Source organism: Colletes latitarsis, chromosome 2 (assembly GCF_051014445.1).
Source record: "Colletes latitarsis isolate SP2378_abdomen chromosome 2, iyColLati1, whole genome shotgun sequence".
NCBI classification, from domain to species: Eukaryota; Metazoa; Arthropoda; class Insecta; order Hymenoptera; family Colletidae; genus Colletes; species Colletes latitarsis.
The window spans coordinates 18660562-18684488 of NC_135135.1; the positions used below are offsets into that span (position 1 = coordinate 18660562).

The window sequence follows — 23927 nt, forward strand, 5'->3', positions numbered from 1 at the left end:
ACGTTTGTACGATCCTGAAGATTTATGAGACTCAAATTCTCGTACGGATCGTAACGTGTAACATTTCTAGATCAGAATATAGTATCGACAATTTTGATTCGTTATTTGAAAATAGAATTTGAAGACTCGTCCGACAACGACCTGGAATCTCGATAACAACAGAGCCAAGGAGTTCAACCCCCATCGGGCGCGGAAGCAAATCCAATTTCGAGGGCAAAGGATGCTCGAAGCATGGAAGGAGCCGTCTCTATCATCGGGCGGTAATGCGACTCTTGTTAATTATAGTTGAGTCCGTGGAGACGCAAAGGGAAAATGGCTACCGAGGATCCGTTCGATCGTAGCTTTGCCGATTGTCTGCAGCCCCGCGGATCCTCGTCGAGCATTTACGTATTCCGCCTTTGATTCCTGAAAGCGTTTGGCAAATCGAAAGGGAGCATCGCCCCGGCAACGGCAAGTTTCAGTCGTCGCGCAGAGTCTAATCGTCAACGTCATCGACTCTGTAATTTCGATTACATAGCACGATTCGGCGTGTCGACGAGCTTAACGACGTTAACTCTTTGCTGCGCGGTGGCTAGCTCGGCTAACCACCTGGAAAATGTCCACTAAAGTAGTTAACATCGGTGACCACTTGCTGCGACAATTTACCCAACGCATTTGCACCCGCCTTGATAAAGTGTCGCATTTCCACGGCGATTATCCTTGTTAAGCAACGTTCTATTTTAATTGCGAAAGTTTGAAACAGTGGATTTTAAGTCGATAGAAGTATCTTTCTGACTAATAATTAAAAACTATAGACGGTTCAGAAATCTGCGATAAACCACGGAAAAGTAGTTTCTGGTACGGGCACGTTTAAACTTTAATTTCGCGTCCATGTTTTTCGAGTCGTTATCGCGAGCATTTTAAATAAACAGCACGTTTGATCCAACCCAAATCCTACGCGTCGGGGAAAAACTTTAATTTCGAGCGCTTTGGGGGCGAATTTTTGTTTCCGCAACGACCCGAGCTGAATCTTTGCCGCGCGGTCTTCGAGTGGGTTTTTAAACGCCGCTGAATAGAGCAATGCGAGGAACAGCGAGAGGGTGGGTTCGTCGAATGAAAAATTTACGACGAAATACGCTTAAGAGGCCAACACAGGGAACGGGGAAGAGAAGGATAGAGAAAAAGATTCGTGAAAGCCGGTTCCTCGGCGTCGCTTCTTATTCGTGGCAAACGACGCCCGAGAGTGGCCGCTTTCGCGTCTTCACCTTAATTTCGACTACGTTTCTGAATGGTGATTCCGTGCGAGAATTTGCGACCGTCGCGCCTTCTAACTCGCTCGAGCAACGATCGTCGTCGACAGAGATTAGCGTTTCAATAGTCGACCATTTTACGAAAAAATTAACGAGCCACGCTCGCCACCCGCTTTGCTGGGCAATTTCTTCTTTAATCGGGCAATTAATTTGCTAATCCTTGCGCGAAATCCACCGTACACTGACGCCTATAAATATGCGGTCGCTTGGTGAAATCGGATAATTATTGCTATGTAAAACGACTACGCATTTACATTTATCATATCTTATCGAATAGGTAAAACCGTAAAACATTTCTAAGTTCGAGAAAATAAACATTGAAAACGCGTACACCGATTGGAATCGGATAGCGGTATAAGTAGAAATAGCGATCCGTGGTCAGACGGGAAGCGTTTCTACTTGTAAAAATGAGTTCGAAATTGTTTAGTTCGAGGGCTCGTTTAGGAGAAAATCGATTCGAAGACGCGTGCACTGTTTGCTCTTTGGACTTCGATACAAGTAGAAATAGCGATTTGAGTCAGACACATTGGGTAAATTGTATTCGTTCGTTAAAAAATATTCGATGGAGGAAGGTGATTCTCCGTTGAAAAATATTAATATTTAATATATTACGAAAAGGGTAAATGCGAGTCTAAATATTTCCAAAGCACACTAGAGGGGTTGAAAAAAGATGTCCACGGAGAAGTTCTACCTCCGCCGAGAATAATTCAATTTTTCACGTCCTCGAGGCTCGGATATTCGCCGGAAGGGCCGTTAAAGTCGATGTTGAACGTCACCGTAGCCGAGCATCCACCCATAAGACAACAGATTTCTTATTATGTTTTCCCCTGTGTAAAAAAGAGCGTTCGTTCTCTCTTTTTGCTCGACGGCGGCGTCGACGACTATACGTTAATTAAATCCCTACCCACTCGATCAATCCTAATATTTTCCGAGTGTCGGTCGAGCAACCCTGTTGGCGGTATCGTCGACTCTTTAAAAATGGAACGCGAGAAAAACGACGCGCGGTCAGAGTCCATTTCCAGGGGGGGAAAACTTAGTAGCACGTAACCGTCGTTTATTAAGCGACTATATCCGAAATCGATAGAGGGGCTACGCGAGAGGGGAAGAGGGACACGCGGTACGGCCGTCCGCGCGACAGGAAACAACGGAAACGACGGAAATCGAGAACGATTAAGCGACCGGCATCCCACGGAGCTATCAGTTTCGCAGCGTATCTCTAAAAATAAACGACGGAAGATCGTTCGAGGACTCGAGCAAAGTCGTCCTCGTGTCTCGAGCCCCGTCCACGCGACCCAGAAACACGAGGGTGCTCGACAACCCCGCGAGAACGTTCAGGGCGTTTCTTCGAACTTGAAAATAGAACTTTCGAACCGTCGAATCGTTCTCCGGTTCAATATTCGAAGGTTGTTCACCTCGGCTAGACCAGTAACTGGTTTCACGCTTAAGAAGTTAGAAACGAGATTTCTTGTTTTTCAGATAGCGATACTTTCCTTTTGCTTTCGAACATCGTCGATCCTGATGAAGTTACTTCTGATCAAATTAAAATAGTTTAGTCAAATACGTATTCATTTCGAAAAATAATCGCAGCGTTACTGCATGCCTTTTAAAATAATTGTGTACGATTAAAATCAACCTACGGAAAGTTTTATTAAACGCGTTAAGGGGAGATTCTAGCGTAATCTAGATATTTAAATTTCAAGGCGGAAGCGCGCCTTACAAGGTGAAAATACGCTAATTAACGTGTTTTATTTTCGAAGTAATTGTTCGAGAAATTTATAGAAGATCGTTGCACGTAACGGAACCAGAAAATTATATATTACTATTATTACGCGAAAATAACGAGTTTGGGAAGATTGCTTTAGGTATTTGTCGGGAAAGAAAAATGTTTACCAGAAACATCAAATTTGATCGGATCCTTGCAACATCTTATTCAGGATCCAGTTATACCGTTAAACGTTTCGTTTACGTAGTATTCGAGCATGTTGCTAAAAAAGTAAAACCAAACTCGATGCTATTGGACACGCGTGTGGACGCCGGTAAACGGGTTGTCGGCTATTACTTTCGCGTAGTAACGATTTTATGGTTGCTTGGCTTTGCTCGTCATCGACCTTTCACGGATTTACCCGCAGATTTCTTGGACGATTATTTCGTAAATCAATCCTCGTTCGAAGGAGGGGAGAATGAAACGCCATTAGTGGGACGAGTTGTGCTCCCTATGAAATTTCAATGTTTATGCGTGACTGTCTTAAAAATATTCGTAGTATTCGAGTAACTGCAAAATGTTTGAATAGCTCTGGTTTTATTTCTGGGAATTCCTGACGCGCGGGACGAGAAAATTCTCGGGCGAAAAACGCGTAAAAAAGGGTCGCGATAAGTGAATCGAGATGCGTCAACGCAAACAGACGGCCTCGGCTCCCCTAAATGGGTTTGTCTTATTTAATTTTCGACGCTCGAGGGGTAAAATTGCGGCTTGATTGCACGGCATTTCTGCTCCCATCGTAGCGAGAATAAAAGTATTTCCACATAATCGATGTACCGGGTGTCATGACCCGCCATCATTTCCTCCGACCCTTCAGAGAAATATATCTTAGTGGGATCGTGTGACTAAAATAAAACGATTTCCAACCACTATAATCCGTCTTTCTTATCGTTCTAGTAAGTTTCAAATTTGTTCGAGTCATTCTACGCGAGAAGATAAATCGAAAGTATGGAATAAAATTCTTTCATTCGAGTCTTACTTTTCGAGATAATTGAAAATTTATCGCCTAAGCGGGCGATTAAGTTTGAACGCGTCTGTCCATTATTGGTTATTTCTACTTAAATTCAATGCTTGTAGGCATCTATGCCGACGTGGTATTATTTGTTTCAACCGATACTAACTAATTAAAAGACGATAAGACGGACAAAAATCATATTACACCTTAATCGATGTTAAAAACATCGATTCAAGTAGAAATATCGAGCAATGGTCAGACGTACACCAACAAATTTCAAGAATGATTTTTTCAAGAAGACAAAACATTATTACACATTTTCAGTTCGCTTTTTAACGTAGAATGACCATATTATTTTAATTGTGCACTATTTTATATTTAGAAAATTCCGGCTTAATTGGGACAACTATTTATTTTGAACTATCAAAATAGTTACGCGACGGCGATCGTTGGGTCTTTTTAAATTGATACACCTGCAACATTTATATATTTAGATTTCTAACGTATCAGAAACGTTAACATCATAAAAATCGAGGTAAGGAATGAATGAAAAATAACTGGTACACGGATCAAACAATACCCAAATAACAAAATCCATTGAAATTTCAAACAAGCAAAGCAACGGTTTATTTGGGCCAAATTTTTTTACCTCAGCGCGTCCCAATTAACTAGAGTCGACTGTAGTCGTATATTTAATTTCTTCATATCTTGCTCTCGAGGTTACGTGTAGAAACGGATTTTATCTCCGTCTCGTCTCTTTCGTGCGCTCCTATATTTTATCTTATTTTATATTCCTGTATATTTTCTCCACGGTACAGCAAAGGCAATAAATAAAATGCGAAATACACAAAGCAGCAAAGTCTCGGGGAGTACTACGGAGTACATTCTACGAGTACCCGAGTAGAATCAAGAGCCCTAGTTTCCACTGGATCTTTTCACGAAGCAGCTGCCTCTTCGCCAGCATGTAGAAGTCAATCATGCTCCGTTAAGCTCGCCGCAACGTTCGTCTTCCGATCTCGCGTTCACGAAGCCCCTCGTGATCTAAATAGTTCGACATACGATCGAGCTTAAGCTTCGTACACAATGTCTTGCGTCGCGAAATTCGCAGGCACGTCAAATCGTCGCGTCATATTCCAGAATATGTGAATATTAAATATTATAACAAAATTCGTAAAACGAACGATGCTTCGGAGGCTCGAGATAAATTGCGCGCAGATATAAAATAACTCGAAATAAAACATTAAAGAGACTACGATTTTCAAACTGGTTGACACGATTCCTCCCAAATTAACGAGCTAACTTCAAATTATAAATCTCTCTGCCGTTCATTTCAGAAATATAAAATTTCCACTGGTGCTCCCACGTCTCGCGACAGATTAAACTGGAACAATTTTGAATTATATTCGTTCCTTCTTCCTCTTTTCAACATGTAATTTTCCACCGAATTTTTCACCGTCGCCGCTGATGCGCGCCACGAAGAAAATCAAATGGTATCGAACCAGTTTGTCGTTGACATGTAGCACATTCGCTGTTTGAAAATTCTATTATCCGGAAGCTGTTCTATCTACGACAGCGTGTATTCTATCTGCCCCCGAAATTGAATATTCTATGCGGTTCCGTGTACAGTGTGTACACGCACACAATCCAGCGTGATTCTGACGCATGGTTCACCGCGATTTAAATGATAATTCAACGATGATATTGTGCTCGGTTCAAACAATCAAACGGCACCGTGAAAGGGGCGACTACAATGACTGACTACGTGGCCTGCATTTCGGAACCATCGAAGGCTTTTTGTAAACGACAAAGCTGAAAAAAGCTCGTAGGTTCCGTGGCGCTCGGCTTTTCCAATATTTTTCTGGGAAAAAAAAAATATGAAAACCACTCGCGGAAAAACGAAGGTCATTGTTATTCAAAAGTTCTTTCGTACGGAATAGTCGCGCGTCCCTGTTAATTCGGGTAATGGAGGTTGCCCGCCGTGGTAAATTCGGTCGTGAAAAGCATTCAGGATTAAAAAAAAAAAAAAAAAAAAAAAAAAAAAAGAAAAGAGGCCTCGACGACACTGTGGATCGTGGCGCGAAAACATATCTGGTCAAAGGGAAAAAGGAATCGCGATGATTTCAAGAGCACTTCGTTTGGTACGGTAGATTTACGAATGAAAAGTGGGCCGGAAAGGTCAAAGGTCGTCGAGGATGTCTCGATGGTGGAACGAATTCGATAAATCACCGCGGGATAAATAGATCGCTGGTCAGAGGAAAATTGCTGCTACCCCTAGCGATCAAAGTCCTCTTTAAAGCTCTCTAACGTCGTACTTTTACCTAGATGTCTCGAGATGCCAATCGTATTACTTTCTAGGATCCCTCGAACCGATTTTCCCTCGGAACCGCAATAAAAACCCTAATTGGAACGTCGTTGTCTACGTCCAAGTGTCCTCGAGCCCGAAGTCCCGGACCGAATGTCTCCATTTTCCAACAGGGAGATGCACCGGCGTCACAATTACCGCGAACGTTATATTAGAATTGTTACCGGGGCTCTGTGTAATGCAAACGAGTCCAGAATCGACTTGATATAGCCATCGATGTTGGTGCGTTAACCGTTGCGACGATCGGTTCCCTATTAACTATTAAATGTTCAGCAGTCATCGACGCTGCTCGTTATTTAGTCTCGCGACGCGTTCAACGCCGACACCGTCGTGTGTTTCGTTCATAAAAATAACTGTGCAGGGTCCAAAACAATATTATCAATCTTTTTTTTTCGATTTAAAATAATTCTTCGACGAAGACGCGTAGATCAACTGTTCTCAGATACATGGAAATTATTTTAAGATTTGTCGTAAAGTTATTTTTGTAGTCACGTAAAAATTAACGAGTCCTGAATCGATATCAGAATTAATTAATGTTTTTAACATTGTAGAAGTGGTAATAATAATAGTTGTTAATATTGCTAGACTCTTGCGACGTAATTAGATTACTTGGTCCGTGTAGAACACGTGTAACACATGGTGGAACACGTGGATGTACTAACCAATATTCGTTGTGTTAGCTTGATGGTGGACAAAACAAACATAAAGTTCATTGCACGCCAAAATATAATACTCTAATTTCGAATTTGAAGAAATATCAAAGTTATTGTTTAATTTTGCGCCCGCGTTGAAAAATTGTTCGATGTAGTCGTCAATATTTTTCGAAACATATTAAATTTGACGCGATACATTGACGGATGCATTTTCACATTTTTCCGTTTATCACGTTGCAATTTTTTCTCCATTTGTCTTCGGTTCGTATTAATCTTTCTGCAGTTAGCCTATACTCGTAGAGTGTCTGACACGTATTTTCAGTTTGAAATATAAAAATTCGCCGGAAAAAGAATTTTGAACGCAGGTGCATGGAAGAAATCTCACTTGTGCATTAAACTATGCACGACTCAGGGAACGTGCGATTTTAATTTTAATTTAGAGAAATTACGTTTAAAATAAATATTTTTACGCCACCACGCCGGCACAAACCCAGCCAAGTATAAAAATTTTATAATAATATCGAAATAACCGATGAAAACAACGTACGGGAATTATGACCGTGAGATAAATGTGCGAGCTTTATCTAATTCGTTCGTTAATAGAAACTATTGCAAAGGCAACCTTACCGTTCGACCCGGTGCTGCGATAATTCCGGTTAAATATTTGATTGGTTAATGGAAAACGAGGACAGAGGAGTCCATGACGAAGTCGCGGAAGTATCCGAAGGACCGAGAGGAAGCCCGTAGATCAATCGGCTCGTCAATTGACGGGGCGCATTAAAGGAAAAGGTCGTCGCTTAAATAAGTAATCCCCGGCGAAGAAGCGCATCGTGCGAGAATTTGTCTCAAAGGGGAACGTTCCGATCTCGTCCTCGTTGGCTAATCGATCGCGGTGGACTTTCAGAAAGAAACCCGAATCACGTTCCCGTCGTAAAACCGACGAGATATTCGTCCGAGATCGTAAATCGATAATTGGAAAAGAGTCGAAACCTCTGTCGGTTGTTGCACCGCGACTTTCTACGGTTTCTTCGAAACATTCGTGATAAAAGAATCCAACGAGAGGGGCAAAATCTAAATAAAAATATCATGGTGTGGGGATTATTTAAATTTAATCATTTATATTTGAAACTATCTCGTGTATCGTCACGTAAAAGCTCGACGAAAACGATACATCGAACAGTTCCTTTCCGTTGTCGGGTTTAATGCTGTTGCAAAATGAATCGAGACAATTTATATCTCTTTCGGGCGACTGCGTTTCTCGAGTGCACCGTTGCATCGACGGAGAACAAGCTCGTGGGAAATTCGATCGCGGGACGCAATTTTGTCATCCATTGTCGACCAAGAAAGGAGACGCGAACCCGCGCCAATTTGCTCGGCGTCCTGTACGCTGCGAAACCTATAAATTCCTAATCCTCGATGGTCCCCGGGGAGTCGTAAAGGGAAATAAAGGGGAACAGCACCTCGCTTGGAACGTCGCCAGTGTACACCGGTTCTAGGGTTGGCCGGGTTCGGGATCGGGCACCAAGGGCTTCGTTTTCACTCTCGAACAGGACCTGCCTCAACCTTTCACCGGTTCACGACTACTTAGGCGAGCAGAGGATGATGAATGCGCCCGCCAAGACGTGGATCGATGATACGACTATTTTTCTCGACGCGCGGAAGTCGGCTCGCTCGGGAAGGAGTCTTCGCGGACGACGATATAAATTCATAACTCCTTCGGATGGAGATTAACAACGCATCGGTCACTTCTTACTCTACCGGTTATTATTAGGCTACCCTTGCGGGGGTCAATTACAATCATTTTTCGTGAATACACATACTTCCGAAATCCTACCCACTTTCGAGAAAGAAATTCCTTACCAAAAATACAATTTCTGGCCAGAAATGTCTGAAATCCTACCCACTTTTGAGAAAAAATTTCGGGAAGGTGCTGAAATTTTTGGCGAAAAAAATTTTTCAAATTGTTCTAAAAAAATTATTTTCGGTTGCAAGAGTTGATTACAATCATTTTTAGTCATTATACATACCCCCGAAATCCTACGCATTTTCGAGAAAAAAATTCCTTACCGAAAATCTAATTACAGGCCCAGAAATCGTTCTCCGAATTTTCATGCGGATCTTTAAAACGTCATAACTTCTGAACGGATTGGACGATTTTAATGTTTAAAAAAGCAAACTATGCGTATTTTGACGGAGAATATGTACAAATCGCAAAAATATTCGAAAAGTTGATCCTTGACCCCGCAAAATGAGAAAAACCCCATAAAAATGGTCCAATTTTTAAACGGCCATAATTCCTACAATTGTACATATATTTCAATGAAACTTTTTTCTGAAGTAGAGCTCATGGGTACCTACAGAAAAGTATTAGACAATTTTTCTATAGGGCGTCAAACAAAATTACTAAACATAAAAGACGAATTTTTAAGAAAAATCGACAGGGGGATAGGTGCCTAAATTTTTCGGCGAAATTGAAAAGTTTCAAATCGTTCTGGAAAAATTATTTTCGGTTGCGGGGGTCAATTACAATCATTTTTGGTGAATAGACATACCCCCGAATTCCTATCCACTTTCTAGAAAAAAATTCGAGAAGGTGTGAAATTTTTCGACGGAAAAAAAAAATTTCAAATCGTTTTGAAAAAATTATTTTCGGTTGCGGGGGTCAATTACAATAATTTTTGGTGAATAAACATACCCTCGAAATCTTGCGCATTTTCGAGAAAAAAATTCAGTACAATCTTATTCTTGATTTTGATATTCTTGATTTTCGTCTTATTTTGGCACCTAGAATCTCCCATTAAAATTTTTTCCAGGGGTGGAATACATCCTGTATATTAAAATCAACACATTTTTACATGCACGAGGTATTCGTAAAACAAATATATTCTTTTTCGTGGCCATTCCTTGTACGAACAAATGTAAACAAAATTAAATAGCACACATTTGAAAAATTGTACTTAAATCGTACGTCAAGAGGTTAAAAGAGAAATAGTGTACCGTAATACGTATAAAATTGTGGTGAGATCTGTTTACAACGATTCGGTATGAAATCGGTGGCCATATAGAGCACCAAGTTAAAACAGGAAGCCGATAGACACGTCAGGAGTCGCGAGATGAATTTTTAAAGACGTATACTCGTAACTCGGGAGTCGCGGATTCGATATAATTCACGGTCCGCGGCTATAAATTATCCGGGCTATAAATTGCCGTATCCCGGCCCCGGTGTATCGTTAATATCAACGAGGAAACGAGTAACAGGTAGCGTTCTTCGATTCAGAGCCAGTTCGCTCCCGCCTCCTCGATTCTTTCTCCGCGACACACAAAGTCTTCGTACTCGACTTCCGTTCACCGCCGCAGTAATCCTTGCCTGGATGTCCTCCGTCTCCGGACAGGACTAACCGATTAACGAAACACGACACCAGACGATCTCGAACATCCTCGATGGAAACGCGAGACGAGCCGAGCGAACGACCCATTCTCGTCGAGCGTTTCTCGTCGCTCGATTCCTACGAAGATCTTGGACAAAAATTTTTACGACGCGCCCGAAGACGACCAAACAAATATGTTAAATAAATTCCGAAAAATGACCTGACTTTAGATTCCAATCGTAGTCACGATTCTGTTCGTTCTATCGGCGAACGCTGGGGTAGAACAAAAATACGTTCGAGTACTTTACGACCATTGTTTGCTTAACAACAGAAAAGTCTTCTTTTCGAAGAAATTGGAGAGGAGCGGAGTGGTGCTCCGGATCGCGCGGCACGGCCGAGAAACGCGACGAACAAAGTTCAAAGTGTCACCGATTGTGCCCGGGACGAAAGGGATGGGGGGGAAAAAAGAGGACACGCGATGTAAGGTGAAGATGAGCCCCACCTCGAGAACACGGGACAATGCCACGGGGGCGACGCAGCCTTTGTGTGTAAAACGATCGTGGTTTCGCGCACCGGTGTCCTACGTCTGCTCCGCCTCTTTTATTTTTTTTATCTTTCTCGTCACAATCAGAGACAGTTTGTCGAGCACACGACGCGTCTGGTTCGATGTTCGTGGCTGATTTCCTTTCAGATCCGCGAAACTAGCCTTTCTCAACGTGGAGCATAGATCCCACGTGGGGTGGCAATTTTAAATATTTTCGTAGCACTTGGAAAATTATGTCGGTTCTTTTATCGTCCTTATCGATTCGAGTGGGACGATCTAGTGCTAGATCCAGGCTCGTCCCCACCCCTCGCTCGGGGTATTTTCCAACTTGTCGAACTATATGCACTGTATACAGTTAAGTGATCTAAAGTTTGACCGAATTTCGTATCGAAGTTCCCTCTCATTGCCATTTATTCTCATTCCCACGATAAAGAGTAGCGATAAAACACCTCGAGACACACAGAGATTCCGGAAGAAAACCACGATAAATTACCGCGGGGTCGGCAAGCAAAGAGAGATAAACGCGATACTGTGGCAGAAGTTTGACAGCTTCCATTATTTATAGTTTTATTTTTTTTTTTGCAGAAGGAACTGCTTAATAGCTCCGTAGCCGTTCCATATTTCTCGAAGAAAGAAACCCCAAGGTATCCAAGAAAATAAAGAGTTCGATTGAGTCTGTTGGAGCTCGCGGGGCAACAGAAGTCGCCTCGAATCGCATTTTTCATCGCACGACCGTATTTATTCCACGAGCGAACAAATAAAATGAGCCGGATACGTGTCGGGTGCATGGAAATACGTGATCCGTGCTTGCATCCGCTAGGAAAACGCTCATTTCCACGCACGGAGATACATTTTTCAACGAATACGGAGCACGTGCGTGACGTGTCGAGACTCCAGGTATCACGGGCTCGAAAACTATCGATTTATTTATTATTTTCGTAAAAATCGAGTACAAGTTGAGTTAACCTTCCATGGTCGATTAAAATCCATCTGCAACTCGTGGGAAACATAGTTACATATATCCAATCGAAGGTTTGGTATAATGCAATGTGCACAGACGACCGTTTCCGTCGCTGTGACCATTTTCGGGCAAACGCAGCGTCCTGTTCCGTGAAACGATCGCTAAAAATGCACATTCGATCGACAGGACCGCGCGAAATGCCAAGGACGAAGGGTCCGAAAGCGCGCACAGACCTCGTGGATGACATTCATCCGTTGGCAACTATCGATCCTTGGCCGACATCGACCAGATATTCCACTTTACGTTCCGCGCGATGACGTTCGGCGAACGATTCGCGTAAACGTCGCCTGCGCCTGACAGACGGCACCAAAGCGCTCTGTTAGCGCATTTTTTCACGATCGTGCAGAGAATTATTTTCGATTCCGGGCGGAGGGAACGTTTTGGAAAATAATCGTTCCTACGGTCAAACTTTCATCGGAGTTCCGCCTCTCTTCCGACAAAAAGAGAAGTATTTTTATCGATGGCCGTGCCTTGAATGGGAAATCAGGAATCTCTGACTCGGTCGTTAATTAGTTTTCATGGAGTCTACTCTGCGTAAAGTACGAGCCGGGCAAAGAATATTAAACCGTTCGATCCATGACGCTGGAAAGATGTACACGGCGGACGACCAAGATAAACTGGTTAGACCATAATATCTTGGTTTGCTAAACAAACATACCGTATATTCGACCTGCGAGGAAGGGGAACGAAACTTATCACTCTGATTAATAGGATCTACCGAACGTTATTTGCATTGGCGACCAGAGCAAGATATAGTAGGGGCAGAGCTGAACGAAATTTATTCACAAATAACGAGAGAATTGTAGATTCGTTCGTAATTTAATTCGTGAATTACCGATCCATTGCCGGAAATTTAAAAACGAATCGAAAATTTGATTCGACCGAGAGGCGAAGGAAATCTAAACTCTCGTAAAATTGATCGAGCGTATTATACATAATAATTTAGGTGCAACTAGATTTCGTTCAAATATTCAATATTCCAAGGATACTAGAAACTATATTACCAGAAACCAAGAACTTTCAAGGTATTCATGATCAGAAAAAAAAACGCAATACAAAGCTTCTTTCGTTTCCAAAGAAGACTTCCAATCTCTTGGAAGAGAGCTAGTTGGATCGCTTTCACGTTAGCCCCGAGGGAATACGTTCCTCCCAGCTAATAAAGACGATCGTCGAGGCAAATTAGCAAGACACGAATCGATGGAAACGCTGCCGGAGACTCGAACTTCGTTACGAAGCGCGACGAGATCGATATTCGTTCGTCGCGGAACGCATTCATCGGCTTTTCCGCGATGCATCGACGGCTACATGCACGATACGAGGCGACTGTCGCGCAAACCAAACTCGAACGCCTATTTTCCTTGGTAATAATCCGGAACCAGGAACGATTGTTCGGTGACGTTGACGTCGATCGACTTCTGGATAAATAACTAACCCACCGTCCGACACGCACGCAACGGGACGAGAGAAATTGAGTTTCAGGCCGAGCTTGACGTTCCCTTCCGAGCCTTTCTTCTTCCCTTCTTCCAGCAACGACGTTTAGGAAACGAACCTGTCCGACTCGTTCCCTCCCCCCCCGAAACTTTCAGAGATCAATGACGAGGCCACGTCGAAACTTTCGGCACTGATGAACTGACGGCTACCGAGCGGGAACCGGAAACGGTTGCAACCCGCTCAGAGAGTTCCCCGAGACGATGATTGAAACGTCTTGAAACTGAAGTATGCAAAGTGACTGGTCTGCGCAAGTATTAGAACTCTGCACCGCGAGCTACCGTGCTCTGTTTCTGTAGACTTTTGACGTAGGAACGAGATCGTGTCGATAGATCGCTAGACGTTGATGGACTACGGTTTACGAAAGGCTACCCGAGCCTATCCATCGACTCGCGCACCGGTTCTTAACGTTAGATTTGCGGAACCCGTCGGTTTCTTTCGAACCATCCGTTTCTTTGTTTTGTTACTCGTTTCTATTTCGACCGTACGTTAAGTAAATAAGATATCCTAAGACTGGTCACCGAAAACACTTAACCACGCACTAGTGTAACGAAAATTTACTGTAAAATTTTTCAGCTCGAAATAAGAATCACAGGATGAACTTGTTATACATACGCGATAAATCAGAGGATTTCCAGAACACAACGATCGAACGTCTGTTTACGGATTCCTCGACTCAAAGTTTGCGAGAATACATTCCTGACCGAGGGTCATCGAAAATTTAGGTCACCCATGGATTTTGGAGCCGGATACCGGACAAGACCACGGATTTCTCGGTGATTGGCAGCAATCTCACGAAATACTGAACAACACGACGAATCCGAAATAAAACCGAACGGAAGAGCTCTGTGTACTTGGGCTCGTTCGATTGGAAATTTATCAAATTGACGGAAACTAAAAACCAATGCCACTCTGTCGCCGACAGAAAGCCGTGCTCCTGTTGACCGAGTCGAGTGCTTTTAATTCAGTCAAGCACTCGACCAACATTCCGCGCGAACACTGCGCTACAACGGCCGAAACGTTCCAATTTTTCATCGACCCGTATTGGACTACGCTCTACCGACGGTCCGCTTCTCGATATTGCAAATTCGACGCGATTAGAATTGTTGACATAACGCGTGACGGGCAGTGCACGACTCTGGAAGCGAATTACCTTTTTCCACTCTGGACACTTTCACAGACTGGATTGTCGACGGAACGCGTGACGGGGTGTGCACGCCCCTGGAAGAGAATTCGGCCAGTCTGGTAGATTTATCTTTTTACGTCTCTGTATCTATTTACGAGATATTTACGCAAATATAACGTACGTAGAACTCGGAACACTGATATCGAGAAATTTAAAAATCGGGTGACTTCGATGCCGGGAACACGATGAAGTAGCTGGAGTCCAAGGAACGATCGAGAAAGTAAAAGTATGCCTAAAAGAGATCCTGGGACTAGTTCGCGAGAGTTTCATTAGTATAGTTGCTATAGTTTTCGAGGTAATGCCGGTGCTTCGCGTAGGCGAGGCCGCGGGGCAAAGACTAGTTCGTGAATAAAATTTGCTTAACTCAGTGACCCACGCGCCCGCAGGAAAGACAGACTCCACTTACGACGCGACAAAAATCTCGTGAAAAGAGTTACGGAGAAGGCAATATGGGAAGTCCCTGAGCGCGTGGCTGGTCGTTGACAAATGGACGCGAGAAGGCGTGTCCGAGGAAGGATGGGGGCACAAACGAGTCCGTGAGCGACGCTCAGCTGGACAGGGTGACAGGGTGCAAGCTGACTCGTAACTTTTCGAGACAGTTACGCAAATTGCTCTCTCGACAGTGCGCCTATGTCGCGAGGGACACGGAAGACCATGGCGATTTATGGAGATTGGAGAATCCTCTCCGACTACGAGCCACCCTGTCCCGTCTCGTTGACGCTACCCCCGTCATGTTCGCTTCGATGGACCCCGTTGCTGACCCTACGGTCCGACGCGTAAAACGCAAATTTCGTATCAAGAGACGGTTCAAGATGTCGCGGGAAACCCCTGGAAAACGTGCCCTAGGTTACTTGTCTTCTTTCATGCACGACTCGTATCTTCTATTATTATTTGAATCAAATAGCGAAATAAAAATAAATTAAATGGTTTTTAAGGGTCGGCATCTTTTAAACGTAAAATATATCGCACTCTGCACACGTATTCGTTCGTCGATCTTTTTTATATTCTCGATCGGACTTATTAAAACGTGACGAACCGTCGACTAAATAATTTTTTGTTTACTCGGAGAACCGTTTCGCGAATGAATATCATTCCGTTCAATAAACACGGAGTTTCAGTCTGTGTCGCGGCAATAATGGAAATGCCTGGGGATCTTACCGAGTCTTCTAAATGCGTCGCTATTAAATGAAACCTTTTAACAGACTTCCATCAACCAGTAACTCCATTCAAAGTTTAGTCGAAGAAAAATCGTCGGGGGAACTTTGGAAGAATCTTTTTTACCTCGAGTTTCCCGATTCGATGGATTTACACTCGTTAGCAATCTGTGTGCACAGTGTCCGAACAAAGGAATTTATGACAATTTATGAAAATTTACGATACGAATAAACGCAGCTGATAAATCGCGGTGTTTTTGCATGTCTATTGTTAGAATAACATTTTGTCTATTCCTGCTCTAACCGGTCCGGAAATGCGCTCTGATCGGAGATTCGATTGTTGCTCGTAGATATTCTCAGATGGTTCGTAGGTCAGAAAAAGACGATTCACAGGACGTAAATGAAGGCGAAAAGCAGGAAACGTGCCGTCGTGCGCGAGAATTAATCCGCCACATTTTTACCTAATGGACTACGAGAGCGTGTTAAGAAAGTTGTCGCTGGCTAATTAGCCCTGTAGCTAGGCGATACAATTATGAGAAAAAGGTTGACGCGGAAGAAGAGCGCCGACACGAGTGATACGATTTTTACTTCGTCACGGCTCGTTTCGCGTTCCGATGGAAAAACGCGATGCATCTTGCTGCGGCGAATGCACCGTTGCGTTAGACTTTTATAATCGTAACGGAACGCGCGGCCATAAAACGCATTGTTTCCAGGCCGCTAAGTTTGACCGAAAATCAGCCGCGCCAAAGGAATTCTTTTTAGACGCAACTCGATCAAACGACCGAGGGGTCATTATTTACATAATTATTTAATATTTTTCTAGATATTGTTTACCAGAGTAAAAGTTCAATAGTAATATTTGTCAGAAAGACGCTTCGCTACAAAAAATGGTGCGATCGTGCAAGAGTTAATTGCACTTACAATTAAATTCTAATTTGCATAGAATTTTCGAGGACGAACAGGCGAATATTTAGCTCTTTGTAGGCTTTCAAAGGTAAGTTAAAGCGAGCCACGCAATAAATTCGCGACTACGTCGTGTCAGAGACAGGCGCGAGGAAGAGGACATCGTCGTTAACGAGGTAGGACGACGCGTAAAAGGATACTCCAGTTTGGTCCAGCTGGGCTCTCGACCGGGGACGTTTTCAAGCGTGCTGCAAACATCGAGGTCATAGCTGTGCTCTCGTTAGAACACGACTTGCGCAAACTTTTGCTCGGGAAAGGACAAAATTCAACGAACCGATCGAATTCTTTGCAAACCTATCGGGTAACCTTCTCGGAAACATAATCAAGATAACTCGGTTAAAGAAAGGCTGACGTTAACCTTCCAAAGCTCCTCTCAGGGTTCATCAGGATCTAAAAATTTTCTAGACACACGACTCTGAGCTTCAAGATCTTCGAGTTTGAATCTTCTCGAGAATATTTAGTAATGAAAAATTCAGTTTTTTTTTAGAAGACTCAGTGTAAATATGAAGGATTCTTTCTTCTCAAAATGCTATTTATGTAAAATGTAAATTTGTTTTTTTAAATTAATACATCGATGGATGAATTTCCTGGAAAACTCTGTTTTTAATTATCTGTCTGTAGAACGGGACATTCAAATAATTAACGAGTGCCAAGAGTTATTGAATTCGTGCACCAGAAACGGATAAAGTTTATTTGAAATGACAATAAAAAAAACCTACATCGAAAAACAGACGTTTCTTTAGAATTTTTTAACGAAGCGTACATTTTCGTATCACTACTAACCATAGAATATTTTAGCTTTGTACCGGATCCTAGTATATTTGTGATTCATGTAAATCATTACCATATTGTTTACAATTACGTGCGTTGAATGATGATTATAATTCTATCATTTTAATGAGGGAAGAGACGTGCAACCTTATCCATTTAAATATTTCGGAACACGTTGATTATTTGCAAGAGTATTACGTTACTTCGTTATTGTAAATACTGATTTATTATTGCCAATGTTATTTCGCCAAATAAGATAATTCTGTTTAAAATATATTATACAAAATTTCTAAATCCTATCCCCGAGGTTCCTACTTTTTATTTCCCTGAAAATGAGACGCTCTATGTATTCTGCCAGTTTCGTTTTCACGCAGACACCCCACATAAATATTCATCTTTCGATCATGATACTCGTTCCGGGTAAAAAGGCAAAGTTCGTTTCATAAATTACCCCTATTCACCGTGGGCAGTTAGCTGCACCCTTTACGGTAAACTCTATAAAGCAGAAAACTGCAGTGCGTTTTGATCGAGCAACAAAGCGTTCGTTCCGACCTCAAAGCTTCAACACCGACAAAAGGACCACCCCACCGTTCCCATTTTGCGTGCATTTACATCAACTTCCGGGTCGTTGAAGGAGGAACAATGGCGGTGGGCGCGACGAGATTCGGACGCGCTCGGAACACAGAGGGAACAATGTCGGGGGAGGATTTTCACGCGGAGTCGAACGGAACTCAACAGGTTTTTATCCGCGGCGGCTCGAACGCGGCTTACGAATCCACGGACCGATAAATCCCGACCGTTATTGTTCCCGCGGCAAGCTCGGCTCCGCGTCTGTCGCGAATTTCCATCCGCATTGATGCACAAAACTGAACACAGCTTGCGAATTCTTCCGAAGCTGTATCAACTCCGAGAATGTAAATTGTTGGTCCGATAATCATCCTCGACGCTACCATGAGACTAACTGGTTGTTTTAACGCGTTTGGTACCGGGACATCTACGTCCACCATTAGTCTTTCGGTTCGAGTCGGTTACAAAATGGTACAGATATCGTTGTTTCGACAAGTTCTATTTCCAATGTTTTTTTCTTGAGATCATTGTGCAACCATCCGAATGAACAGTAATAAAGTCGTACTAAATTAGATAATCACGGAAGACGTTCCAAAGGTTCCCAATTTAATACCTTTTTTCGAGTCGTAAAACTCACTTCGTGAAAGACGTCTCCCTCTTCGTTGACGAAGTGTGGGCAGTTCACCGCTGTCCATTGGTGGGAATAAACTTGGAAATTTATAGTCTGATTTGGTAGTAAAAGTTCGTACTAAATTAGTCCCTCCGTGTTCCACTAAACACGGAACATAAGTTCTATGCCAGACTTTCTTCGGGAATAGGTCCAGGTGTCTCCCGCGGTTTCTACCACTTTCTTTTCCGAGTATAATTTAAAAAATTGATATATTGATCATTATAAAATTCGATTTTAGAATTGAGTTGTTCAAATATACTCTTGTGTTATGTCTAAAATCCAAATAGACGAATAAAAATTTTCAATTAACATAAGCAGTTCCTGAGACTTTGGAATATAAAACTTTTCGTCTTAAACAAACAGCGCCAATACGCGAGCACGTAATTTCACGAAGCATTAATATTTAAAAATATCGGTGATTTAATTAATCGGTCGTGACGTTCAATAATAAATGTGTTTCCATCGTTACTGATTCTGGTTATTAACGTTTTATTAGCAGATCGTAATTTGGAAACGTTCGTTCGACGCGTTTCGATCGTCACTGTATGCATTCGCTCTCGTCGAACAGATGCGTGCGAGGTAATAGATAACCCAGGCTCGACCCCTGCCGGTAAACTAGTAACAGTTACAGATAATTAGATATAGATTCTGTCGTGTGCGCGTAGGGTTCGACGAACGTGTAAATTTCGATCTTGCGCGCGATGGAGAATCCGTGTTGTCGAGCTCAAACGGAATTGCGAGCGTAGAATCGAGTATGCCCGACATTGCCAGTCTCTCGACTACTTCGATTTGTTCTCATGGACCGAGTTCCTTTCGAAAATTCATTATTCTTCGCAGTTTCTGCACCGAGATTGCGCAGGAAACTTTTGCAGCGCGATCGAGCGACGAATGCGTGGTTCGATTTATCGATTAACGCGAAGACCTCGATATCAGTCCAAATTATAACAAAATAGAAATATTCAATGTGAAAATAGTGATTCGATGTTGAAAAGAAAGTTGCCTGGTATAATTGTGTATGATTGTGATGCTAAAATAACTTAGAATGAAGACGAAACCGATTACTTTGGAAGAAGCAGCTGATAAAGACAACTGTTTTTAGCTGGGAAACGAAGAATTCTCAGACCCATGTTCGTAGAAATTCCTTTCCCCTTATACAGAGTAGAATACGCTTGTTTTATTATTTAATGTTCTGGGATCGGAGATTCTCCGCATAGGAAGAATCTATAGTAACGATATAGCTGTTCTGTGATTCAAGGAGCTCGAATCCCTTGTCCTTCTTTTTCTTGGATTTCTACGCTGACGAAATACTTTGTATAATATGTACGCGTCTTCTTTCCTTACGCAATAAAGACACTATAATGGTAAGAACTACCAAAGAGAAAAAGGGAAGACAATTGCATCGCGATCCAACGTGATCGTACCGTGGAAATGGACGAGAATACAAATCTCTCGCGGAGGGGATTACGTTCGCACGAATCTCTTTCAATTCTTACAGTCGGTAGAATACGCTTCGAAAGTTTGACTACCCATTTCTGAAACACCGCGCAGAGGTAGAATAGGCGTTAGTCGCCACTGACACATTATTCCTCGTTACTTTTATTTCATAGCACGACTACCCTCGCAACAGGGAGATAAAGCCGCGGCTAAAAGCAGCCCCTCGTGGCCATCCATTCTCCGGGGAAACGTTTGTCGGTCGGCGGAATGTAACGGCGTGAAATTCGTGCTGGAAAACCCGGGAATAGACCAACCACCCTTTCGTTTCGGGGCTCACCTCCTCTTCCAAGACAACGCGTGGAAATCCGTGATTGTTTCGCGAGAGAGGCTGCTTTTTGCTCTCTGACGCTGTTTCGATAGAACGTTCGATCGATTCGTTCGCGTGGGAGACGTATATTTTGAAACCAGCAGACTGACGCGCGAGGCTCTTCTCGTTATTGGTGGTTCCGTTTCGAATTGATGGGTTTTTTATAACGTGGGGTCGAAAATTCAGCGAAAACGATCAACGTTGGATGGAATAAAAATATTTTGCAAAATTTACTGGATCGAACGGTCAGTTAATCAAACTTTTATTCGCTCAACGCGACATATAATTTAATTATATGCTAAATTCAACCGTTACTTCTACATTTCTTATCGCGACTTTAATATTATTACGACAAGCTCGCGTTAAATCCTTTCCAATAAATTAATTTTAAAGTTGAAACAAAGCCACGGTTTCGCTTACGGTTAAGTTCATTCAAGATGAAACGTCCCGCGAATTTTTCCCCCGGGCAAATTTACGTTACAAAGGAACAAACTCCTTAACGTAATTCGAAACTGACTCGGAACTCTTTCGCGAGACGCGATTGCTTAAGATTCTTTTTCTGGGACCGTGCGCCGCGATCGCGATGTCATTCTGAGCAACGAGTTTCCGTATCGAAAAACTTGGAAAGCGCAGAACGTCGCGGGTAAAACTTTAACGTCCCGGAGTTCTGTTGAACATAATCCCTCTGTTAATTACCCCGCTAGTAATTCCCGGCGCTTTAAGTTCGCAATTCTCGGAGGGAGCCAAGGGAAGAACCGCCCCCGCGTTTCACCGCGAAACTCGGAATTGCGTGCACCGTTCCAAGAACAATTATGTACAGAATCGGTTAGAGAACGCCTCGAATTTCGTTCTCACCTAGTCGGTTCGCTTGAAAACACGGGGTCGGGCCATCGTCGTGGAAATGGCGAATTCGTTTAACCGAACGTTGATTGTCGCTAGTAACGAACGCGAGAAGACGCATTTCCCGATGCATCGTCGAGCAAACACGAGTTTCAACTCCGAGACGTCGACGACAGTTCCAAATAGTTCTGCTCCCGGTTCGTTAGGGCGATAAGTGATAAAAGGGGACTCTCGTAGACCGGGTAAAAGGATGCCAGGAATTTTTTTTTTTTTAGTCACAGATATGCACCGCGCGACCAGCAAAAGCGGAGAAACCGCGCCTGGCTCACGAACGCGAACTAATCTTTTTAATGCGGCCTTAAACCGGCCGGCCTGAAAGTCGACCGATTCGATAAAGACTCGTCCCACGGAGAGAATTAATCCCCGCCAAAGAATATTCAATTCCGAAATTCTCCTTTTCCCCGGATAATTGTTATCCAGCTGCCCCCTCCGTGCCGCGCAATTACGAGAAAGAACCGGGACCAGAAGGACGAGGAACAACCAACAGGTATGCAGGGTGGTCCACCAATATCTACATCTAGATTTGTTACTGAAAACGGTATGTAAAACTGAGTAAAAAATTGTAGAAGTAGGTCGATCGAAATGACTTATATTTTGACTATTTCTTGCATTAAATATTATCTGATATCTCGACAGATATTAGTCCTCTTTCGAATAAATACGAAAAAGATCCAATTTCGCGTCGAATCTTCCTTCCAGGGGTTGAACGAATTAGCGGGGGTGGTCTCGAGAATTCTCCGACCCTCCAGGACTCACGGATCGTTGTACCCGCGCGCTATTATTCGCTACGTCAGCGAAATGCTTCTCCTCTGGCACTTGTTGCCTCGAATTTCGATGCAACTTCTGCTCTTGTTGCTCGTCTGCGCCGGCAATCGACTACCATTGTAACCAAATTTTGGTTCTCAGCAAGCGCGTAATCGGTTTAACCTGGCCGGGTACTATAGTATACACGTACTAGAAATTTCCCCTGTCCGCGAAGCCCAAATAATTTTTACGCAATTCCCTCGAAACTCGTATTTGTACTCTGTCGTTTCAATCGGACGAAATGGCTACCGCAAAGTAAATACCGCCGGTTGAACAAACAAATGGGTAAACTGATGAGACGGAGCCCCAGAAATCTCCACGGAAACTCCGAACGATCGCGACTCTGGAACAATCAGTGAGCACGGAATAGGATACTTCTATGTTCGGTTACTGCAAACAAGTTGCAAACGAAATAGCCGTATTTTAATTTTTAAATTGAACTCTTTACGAACTTATACATTTTATTGATCGAAATAACATCCATCAATGCCAAAATGATAAATTTGACAAATGCAGTTTCTGTGTCGTTATAAACTTTATAAACTTTCCAGTTCTCTAGTCACTCTAGATAAGCGTAGAAAAATTATTTTCTATAATTTAAAGCTACTTCTTTACAAAAGTTGGATCACAAATTAAGGATAGATATTGAAAACAACAAAATGTATGAATATCGGTTACTTTTAGAGCTGTTACACGAGAATCCCTTTGAAGAACCGTTGGTCTATCTCTTTCGTGGCATTCGAAGCCTCATTCCAGTCCCTAGAACGAAACCGAACACTCCCCCGCACTCCTATAACCCATTAAAGTTCCACGTTACAGTGTTCCGGGCCGGGTAAACTTCGGAAACTTATTACGTGCTCTCGGCGAGATCGTACGTCCTGTCGTCAGTTTTTTAGCAACAGGAAAGTTTGCGCAAGCTGTTGGCGAGAACATCGACGGTTCAGAGAGACGGAAGAGAGGAACCGATCGCATACGTGGTGAAATTCCCTATTTTAACCACGGTAATATTGGATGACCGAACATTTGAATTTTTCATCACAGAGCTAGAGCTCACGCACTCGCAAGAATACGTAATTCCCGCGCATCACTCCGCCCGGCGCATTTGCATGGATGAATGCAGAGTCGCCGGGGCGAGAATGCGCGATTAAAAAACTTCCTACGAATATTCGCTATAAAAATTCATGATTTCGCCGGCTCGAGAAATCCTTGGATCAAAGAAACGAAATCGCTGACCGGGAAACTGATTTCAAAGATCGAACCTCGAGGCGTGTAATTACTTCCAGATAATGGTCTCTTCAACCGGACGGTCCGATACGTCGACGGAAACGACGACGAATCGATACTGGAGGGTAAATTATAATTTGGCGTCGAACAATATCGAATATCTGATTTGGACATCGTTTGAAAAGCTAAGCAATCTGCATATGTTTCGCATTAGTTTACAAATGGGAATATTTGGCTGTGAAAATATATTCGAATATAAGTACATTTGTATAATAATTGCATTGAAAGCCGCGACGTTGGTATAATTGAAAAAAGGCGACGGTAGCCAACGTTTCCTTGATTTTCAACGCGAGAACTTTCAAAGTACTTCGGTTCATAATTCTAGAACTTCTGGTGTATAATTCTGACGTAAAATAGTACGAGTTAAAATTAACCCAGTCCCTCTGTT

General features: G+C 42.9%; 1 protein-coding gene across 7 annotated transcripts in view; it reads right to left on the reverse strand.

Annotated features, from left to right (window-relative positions):
• Positions 1-23927, reverse strand: part of LOC143351885 (uncharacterized) — a 173995-nt gene that overhangs the window by 46436 nt on the left and 103632 nt on the right. The window lies entirely within an intron of this gene.